The sequence below is a fragment of the Netta rufina genome, assembly GCF_964035555.1.
Source record: "Netta rufina genome assembly, chromosome: 17".
Classification (NCBI taxonomy): Eukaryota; Metazoa; Chordata; class Aves; order Anseriformes; family Anatidae; genus Netta; species Netta rufina.
In genome coordinates this window covers 15,941,085-15,950,514 of record NC_140141.1, presented here as the reverse complement: position 1 = coordinate 15,950,514, position 9,430 = coordinate 15,941,085, and the positions used below count along the sequence as shown (strand labels likewise).

General features: G+C 49.5%; 1 long non-coding RNA gene across 1 annotated transcript; it reads right to left on the bottom strand.

Moving 5' to 3' along the window:
* Positions 1 to 8,292: 8,292 nt before the first annotated feature.
* LOC311215768 lies at positions 8,293 to 9,033 on the bottom strand. Its single transcript, XR_014618916.1, has 3 exons — positions 8,888 to 9,033; positions 8,698 to 8,752; positions 8,293 to 8,409 (listed from the first exon to the last, which is right to left on the bottom strand). It is a non-coding gene; the product is annotated as an uncharacterized lncRNA (long non-coding RNA).
* Between the last annotated feature and the right edge of the window lie 397 nt (positions 9,034 to 9,430).

Sequence of the window (9,430 nt, the reverse complement as noted above, 5' to 3'; positions counted from 1 at the left end):
GTCCTGAGCAGCTCCCCACCTCCTCCTGCCAACCACGCTCAGCACACACACTATTTGACCCTCAAAAAATAAAAGCTTAGAATATACACACACAAAAAAACTGAGATCCATAAATGCCAAAAAGACGTGCACGCACAGCAGCCCCTGCAGGGGTAATCACAGACATACCCTTTGCAGAGGAAAGAGCAGGCTCTGATACAACCCTGCTCAGGCTCTTGGTAACGCTGCATCTACACTGCCAAGCCACATGTAGCATGAAATGAAGCTGGTTTTAGTCCTCTGGAAAATTACACAAGTAGGTTTATACATCTAGAGATTAAAATGTAGCTCAAAAAAAGAAGAGCATCCCACCATCAAAAAAAAAAAAAAAAAAAAAAGAGCCCCAACCTCTACTAAATATTCCTCTGTTAAGTGAATTCCAAGCACTTAGAAATCCAGAAATCCATAGACTCCAGCCTGCCTAGAGAATCCTGCAACTGACTGAAGGAAAACAAAGCACTTACCCCAAAGAGCAGCCCAGGCAGAAGGAGCTCTCTGATGCCATACCTGGGGCTCATATACCATTTGGCCCCGCCCAATATCCAAACCCTATCACCTGGAAAAGGGGAGGGACAAAGCACAAGGAAGTAGGAGCAGAGCAGGAGCAGCAGTAGCTGTTTTTTTGTTTTGTTTCTTTGTTTTTTTTTTTTTTTTAAATCTGCTTTACCTGAACATCATACAGAGAACAGACAAGAGACCTGGGGTGTTTCTAGAAGCAACAATCCCCATGCTTTTGCTGCAGCTTTTAATATTAAAAGGACAACACGACCAGTCAAGTAACTGGAACTTTTTCAAATGGAATTACGTCAAACACGTTCATTATCACTTGCAAAAACAGAGAACCGGCAATCACTAGCATGCCAGAGTGTTGTTGACGGAAGGAAGACAGGGACACTCAATATGAGTGATCAGCAAGCTTCGATTTATTGGATAGCTCAGACGCCTTTTATTCCTTAACATATAATTAGCTCATACATATTACAAAAGTTAAGCTCATGATTGGTCCCCCTACTTCCTTATCTTATCAGCTTCTTCCTCATCCTTTCCACCGAAATAACACAGTCGGTACTTTCCCAAACCGCCAACGGATATTGTGTCCTTGTGTCTGATTGGCTCAGACAAGTTGTGTGCGATGTTTGTCTAACTCGTGAAGATTCAGCTGTTTTATGTCTACGTGACCTATCTCAGTTAACCATCCCTCTACAATTCCCCCGTTTTTATTTTGGACTACTAATACCTTTTCTGTGACTTGTTCAAGCTTCTTAGTTAAGCAACCAAAAATTATTCGCGCAGCTATTTTTATCAATATAACTATAAGCAGAAAGCGAAATCCCTCTTTGATTAGACTCACTAACCAGTTAGACAGACCCCCAAAGATGGACTGCAACCAATTGTCAAGCCAACTAGGTTGTACTGTAATTTTCTTTGTGTGCTCCATCAACCATTTCAACTGGTCATGAATCGATTGACCATGATCTGAAAGACTGAAACAACACATTCCTTCAAAATCTTCATATCCATGCCCTTGCGCTAAAAGCAAAAAATCAATTGCAGCCCTATTTTGTAACACAACATGCCTAAGACTATCCATATCTTGTGCCATTTCGGTAATAATTTCAGTTGTTACATTTGATTGCTTAACAGCCCAACAAGCAAGCTTATTAATGCTAGCCAAAGCATGTGCAGTTCCCACTGCTGGAACTAATGAAGCAAATATTCTCTCAGCAGCTCCCCATAATTCTACACCATCATCACAGTCAGAACCTAAAGTCTTAAGAGCTCGTTTGGATCTCCGCGACAAGCTCTGGTTCCGGAGACTGTGTAAGTCCAGGGCAAACAATGTGAGTCGCCCTAGATAACATGGACCCCCAAACGCGTTGGCAGGTATTCCTTGCCATGCACGGTCCCCGCAAATCAAAAACATGCCAGGTGGCAGAGCCTTTGCAGTGTCATTATTCCACATCAGATTGTTATTAGATTTTGCTTCAGCTCCCAAAGCCCCCAGTCCTTGACTCCGTACTTGTGAAACATGATTTTGCTCGACCGATCGCAACTAGTCCTGCTAGTTGCTTACAGTCGACTCCCCATTATTCTAAAAAGCACTGTAATGAATCTAGGGCTACTTCGTCCTTCATTTTCCTATGATTTTTTGCCGGCACTAATTTCCTATGATTTCAGCCTGCACTATGGCAACCTGCATTATGGCAATAAGCACGCTCTCACTAACACAGTACATAGCACACTCGCACACACACAGCACAATTGCACACCCAGAGGCCTCTGGCACATCTCAATCTCAATCATACCACAACCTCAATCATACCACAAGAATATAATTTAGAATGATAAGCAAACAATACGTGCGGCCAATATGATTTAGAATCATAACCAAACAAACAAGTATTGTCTCTCATTGTGTTCCTCGTGAAGTGACTTGCAACACTTTGTTTCAAAACCTTACCCTTACACAAATACTTTCAACACAAAATACCTGGACATTTAAGAATAACACATACAATTATTAACACTCCAGTTAGTACCCCTCCAGCAGCTGAAAACATACTGTTTGTCTGCAGCTTCAGGAGATCTTTGCTCCTGTGGTGAGCAGCTGAGAGTGGAGTCCCCTCCGAGCAAAAACGCTCAGGGTGCACCTAGGGGCGTCCACGCCGCAGCCGATCCCCGCAGCCAAGCAGTGTCTCCTCAAGTCTGCCGGTGGTCATTTGGCAGTGTAATCTGCATCTCTGCACTCCTGCCCCACAATAGAGCTAAGTCGTCATTACTAATCCATAGAATGTGGCAACCCCACGGAATCTTATCCAGAAACATAGTTATAACACCGATCTGGGGACGAATAGTCTTTTTTGCATTGCAAGATAAACCTCTTATAAAATGAATGCCAGAGAGAAGCAGCACAGCCACCGCTGCTTCCATGGTTACGTCAGACAGTCTGCAGGGTCCTGATGTCCACCCCTCTGCTCTGTGCCGACTCGCCACACGGTGAGGGTCGGCTGCCGTTGTCCACTGATGCCTCTGGTCTACTGTAGCAACTCGATCTCAGATGTCCTGCATCGCACCGCGATTACTTCAATTTCCCGCGTCCCTCCGCAATTCCTTTTTACAGTCTATACCCTGCGTGCTCCGCTTTTCTGAAAAGCACTTGAGCAGATCATACGTCGCTTGTCTCTCCATACCTTTGTTTATGTCAGCGCTGTTGCAGCCTTTGCAAGACCTCAGCGACACGTGGCCGGCGAGACCCTCTATAGGTGCTCCCGGGTGCGAGGATTCAGCATTTTCGTCCCTTCCACCTCCTGAGCTGCATTGCAGGACCGGTTTCCTTCCCTTATTCCATCGATCCGTGGCTCGCAGGATCACCGCCAGCGGGGTACCTGTTTGGGCGCCATTTGTTGTTGACGGAAGGAAGACAGGGACACTCAATATGAGTGATCAGCAAGCTTCGATTTATTGGATAGCTCAGACGCCTTTTATTCCTTAACATATAATTAGCTCATACATATTACAAAAGTTAAGCTCATGATTGGTCCCCCTACTTCCTTATCTTATCAGCTTCTTCCTCATCATTTCCACTGAAATAACAGTCGGTACTTTCCCAAACCGCCAACGGATATTGTGTCCTTGTGTCTGATTGGCTCAGACAAGCTGTGTCAGATGTTTGTCCAACTCGTGAAGATTCAGCTGTTTTACGTCTATGTGACCTATCTCAGTTAACCATCCCTCTACACCAGAGCTAATACCAACCTCCTACACAACGCTTGCTACTACTGATGCAACATATAGTTGTGCAATAAATCTCTGTTCCCAACTCCTTTATCTCACCTGCTCAGTAGCTCCACCTGAGAAATGTGCCCGGGCGGCGCCGCGCCGAAATGTGCCCGGGCGGCGCCGCGCCGAAATGTGCCCGGGCGGCGCCGCGCCGAAATGTGCCCGGGCGGCGCCGCGCCGAAATGTGCCCGGGCGGCGCCGCGCCGAAATGTGCCCGGGCGGCGCCGCGCCGAAATGTGCCCGGGCGGCGCCGCGCCGAAATGTGCCCGGGCGGCGCCGCGCCGAAATGTGCCCGGGCGGCGCCGCGCCGAAATGTGCCCGGGCGGCGCCGCGCCGAAATGTGCCCGGGCGGCGCCGCGCCGAAATGTGCCCGGGCGGCGCCGCGCCGAAATGTGCCCGGGCGGCGCCGCGCCGAAATGTGCCCGGGCGGCGCCGCGCCGAAATGTGCCCGGGCGGCGCCGCGCCGAAATGTGCCCGGGCGGCGCCGCGCCGAAATGTGCCCGGGCGGCGCCGCGCCGAAATGTGCCCGGGCGGCGCCGCGCCGAAATGTGCCCGGGCGGCGCCGCGCCGAAATGTGCCCGGGCGGCGCCGCGCCGAAATGTGCCCGGGCGGCGCCGCGCCGAAATGTGCCCGGGCGGCGCCGCGCCGAAATGTGCCCGGGCGGCGCCGCGCCGAAATGTGCCCGGGCGGCGCCGCGCCGAAATGTGCCCGGGCGGCGCCGCGCCGAAATGTGCCCGGGCGGCGCCGCGCCGAAATGTGCCCGGGCGGCGCCGCGCCGAAATGTGCCCGGGCGGCGCCGCGCCGAAATGTGCCCGGGCGGCGCCGCGCCGAAATGTGCCCGGGCGGCGCCGCGCCGAAATGTGCCCGGGCGGCGCCGCGCCGAAATGTGCCCGGGCGGCGCCGCGCCGAAATGTGCCCGGGCGGCGCCGCGCCGAAATGTGCCCCAACAGACTCATTCTTTAGACATGAAGCAGGTGACCCTGCTCACCCTCTAGGCACTACTGCACTTATGCGGTCAAGAATCTGTACCCCACGGTTTCCCAAAAACAACGTACCTGGCAACCCCTCATAAAAGGACTTCTAGTATGTGAATTCCAAGCACTTAATGCTTAGAAGGCTGCAAGATACAAAGACTTAACAGACAGCAAACACACAGGCAAAAGCTCCAGAAATATAACAAACTGTCCCTAAACCTGAAACAGAATACCCCTTACATGCCCACTGCTGCCATTTTCAGATACATGCTCACACAGGGAGCCTCCATGATACATTTCTCCTAAACCCTGCTCCATCACTTTGCCACCAAGGTTGTGACTTTGATAAGATTTGACATATAGGCAAAGACTCACAAAAAGCCCTGTAATTCTGCAAAAATCATAAGGGACCCAGAAACACAAAGCAAACACACAAAATAACATCACCATACTATCCGTAAAACTGCTGTAATAACTACTCACCTGAGGAAGAGCTGCGTGCAATACAGGCACCTACTACTTAGATTGCTTTACTATGACAGATCCTTTGATGTTGCCACCTCGAAAAGATATGCGTACCGGTTTCTACTTGAAAATGCATCAGTCCATAGACTCTGACCCACCTAAAGAACCCTGCAACTGACTGAAGGAAAAACAAAGCACTTATCCCAAAGAGCAGCCCAGGCAGAAGAAGCTCTCTGTTGGCATACCTGCAACTCAGTTACTATTAGGTCCAACCTGGAACCTGAAGCCAATCACATGGGAAAGTGCAGGGGGAAAGCACAAAAAGAGCAGAAAGAGGAGGAACAGCAGCTGTGGTTTTATTAACTTACTTATAAGGCTTAGCTCAACAGCATGCAGAGGGAAAACAGGAGAACTGGGGTGTTTCTAGAAGCAACAATCCCCATGCTTTCGCTGCAGCTTTGAATGTTAGAAGGACATTACCACCAAGCAAGTAACTGAAGCTTTTCCTGCTGGAATTACCTCAAATTTTTATTTATGTAGAAAGAAAAATCTAGGAGCAGAATAGATTACACGCCAAAAAAGAATTCAATTCCATTCCACTCACAGGAAAAATCACTTACTTCAGCAGGCTATCTGGGAACTAAAAGGCTATGCTGATGGGTCAAAATACACTACAGGACACTGGGGCCAGGCCCTCCGCTGCACCCACTTAAAACCCATCCCTACACTCACCAAGGTACAACCCCAACCCAAACACAGACGCAGCATTTCAGCTTCAATACAGTTTTGGGAACTGATAGGACACCTCATCCTCAGCAAGGTGTGCTCAGGCTACACAGGACAGGGCTTTGGGCACCTCTTTGCCTACCAAAGACGACCACCATCAGCACCTGCTTTGTTCCGATTCTAAAGACTAACATCACAGCCCACATTGCCTGGGACACCTGATAAACAGAAGAGAAAGCAGACATACTGTTTTCAAGCCATCCCAGCACGTGTCACTCCTTGATGATCTGCAACCTCTTCTCAAATCCTCAACCGCTTCTGTGGAGAGCCTGCCATGGCACCTGCAAAGCAAGATGGATACCCTTCGCAGTCACCTCGTGCTACTTGGCAGTTCTGCTCCAATCCAGCTCACAAACAGCCCACCCTTCTTGTGCTGCTCTTCAGAGTGCAGCTTGGCCCCACTCAGCCTGTGCGAGACACCTGTGAAAGAAAAAGAAAAGCATAGGCTGAAGCAGCATCCAAAGCCACAGCACAGCTAGGACAGTTACTCTCATCTGCTCCCTTACCTCGGCCCCCTCACCTGCCCTTGAGGCAGGTGCTTCCATCTGCTCTTAGGCCAGCTACAACCCCCCTGAAATATAAATAGGATTTTTACTGTATTTTGTGCAGTTAAGTAACTGCAGTGACAACTGCACCCCTAAAGTACCTGCTACATCTGTTCATCGCTCACCTTGCCAAAAGCAGCTCTGGTCAAGTCCTGTGTTGTACACTGTTTCACCTAAAACAAATAAGAACAGTCACAAGATAATGATTCAGCTACCAGCATTAGCACCCATCCCTCAACAACACAAGGAACCCCATTTACAATATTATCATTTCTAAACAGCAGCCCCCTTGCCTCAGCACCTCAGAAGTAGACCAAGCCAGTCACCGAGCTGCCTACCAAGTGCTGGACAGTTCCAGAAGGAGCTCTTTCCTATGACAGGTTCCTCCTAAGTTTTACGCTGTACTGGGGGACAGGAAAGAAATAAAAATAAAAATTTCAAAACCCCATATCTGCAAGCTTTCACAATTCGACAGACCTCCTCAAGCACACAATTCAAGCACTATGCAAGCAGCTGCTCGCAAGCAGCTCAACTCTCCTCCCCCCCCACATCTGCCAAACACCACAGAGATGACTGTGCCAGCTGCCCTTCAGTACGTGCCCAGAGGCAGACCAGATGTCTTTGCCAAAACAGTCCAGACAATGTATTAGTACACCCATGCACTACCACGTTAGCTGTCATCACTAACTGCCAGGCAGGACAGCTCCAGACCAAACACATACACACACAGGAACGCCACAAACACTACAAACAAAACACAACACAAGGCGCAAGAAAAAGTGACCCCCAGAGGGAAGCCCTATGGCAACAGCAAGTCAGAATAGGTGCTCTGCACCAGACCCTAGAGGACACTCAAATGTCACGACATGCAACTGGAAGCAACTGCCAGAACTGGGATGATGGAGGCCTAAAAAGCCTACCTTCAAGACAAGAGACCAGAAGGATGGGGACTGAAAACCCCATAAGAAGACGCTTAGGAATTCAATTACCAAGCAAGAGCTCCTGATGCGGCCCCGATGTCTTCTGCAAGAGTGAGGATGGAAACAGATGCGATCTCAAACCGAATATGATGCACAAGACCTGAAACAGATCTGCACTTCAAGCAGCGACTGCAAGACAAGTGCTTGCATCAGCCCTATGATGATGAAACAAGCATTTAGGAACTTTGGTGTGGCTACCAAGTTGCCCATCTAATCTGTCCAGTGGAAGAAGGAAATGTGGATATCAAGACCTGAGGAGCATGTAACATATGATGATCTTATCAAGAAACGTTTGATACAAACAAGTATTACACACACAGAAGTGATTCCTTTAAGCTCCCACTGCAAGACGAGAGGTGCTCAGCTCCCAGTTGAACATCAGCAATATTCCAATGATGTTAAGTGTTCAGTACCCTCAGGATGACTTACCCAGGGCCTGCCGAGCACCAAGAGCAACAGCACAGTACAGCACAGACAACACAGAACACAGATGACAAGCTGGGACTGCCCTGCCTGCCATGTGTTCACACTGTACGTGACAGAACTCCCCACACATAATCTCTCTGCCTGACCTGATCAATCCTGAAAGGCCCCATCCAAAGCAATGACTTAAAAGCACTGACCCTCGCTCTATGGGTGCATTCACAACCCCAACTCAAACATAGCACTTGCCCCTCCCCCCAGCTTAGCTTGGGAATGCTGGGAGGCAGGTTCCATCCTCACCAAGGAACACAAAGCTTAGCCAGGACATTGCTTCAGGCACAAGGCTCCTCTTCACCAGCAGAAATAAAGTGCCATCACGCACCAGCACACCAGCCAAATTTCTTCCAGTGAAACACCCTGCTCAGAAACAAAGTAGTAGTCAACTGACCTGCTCCGCTACTGAAATCAGATAGACACCTTCTAGAAAACTCCCCATCTCCCCCTGCCAAACGCTCCCCAACACACAGTATTTGCCCCTGGACTTAATTCTCAGGGCTCAGAAACCATCCTCAGTGTGGACCACAGAGGCCAGCTAGGATGTTCCCAGTACCTTCTTCATCCCTGAAAGAGAGGAGTCACCCAGAGGTGCATCAAGAAACTTCTACACCAAAAACAATACCCGTTTTCCAACTTTTTTCCACTCACCTTCCCGATCCAGGCTTAGCACTTCCATTCAGTGTGCCAAACCAAGGTCATGGGGCTTAGACCAGGGAGAAAGAACAGACAAACATGACAATCCACAAAACAGTCTATACCCACTCCTTTCCTCCCCTGCTGCAACAGCCAAGAAGCCCCAGAGCCACGTGCTCCAACCCAGTACCACCGCTTCGCTCACCTAACATCCCAAGGAGATGCATCATGCTCCCAGCTCCTCTTGTGCTCCGAGCATCTCCAGCATTTCAGGAACGGGAACCGCTGACGTCTGGCACATGTCAGAAACATGGCAGGAGACATACTCTGCTGTTGCAAGGCACTTGCAAAGCCGGCCCAACAGCTGAAGCAGACTCACACAGTCCACCGACCAACTCGGGGCCACCACTGCTGTCCACTCATCCTCATGCTTCGTTCAAGTTTCCGTGCCTATGCCCTGAGCTACAAGAAACAAAGAGAGAAGGTCACAACCACGATGGATACGCAAACAGTGCAGCTCCTTGTGGAGGACTCAAACACAGAGACCAGAGCCAGACAAAAAAAAAAAAAAAAAAAAAAAAACTCAAGTCCACAAATGCCACAAGGCCATGAATGCATAGCAGCCCCAGCAGGGGTAATGACAGACATACCCTTTGCAGATGAAAAAGGTAACCCTTCTCAGTCTCTTGGTAATGCTGCACCTACGTGGTCAAGCCTCTTCTAGCATGTAATCAAGCTGGTTTTAGTC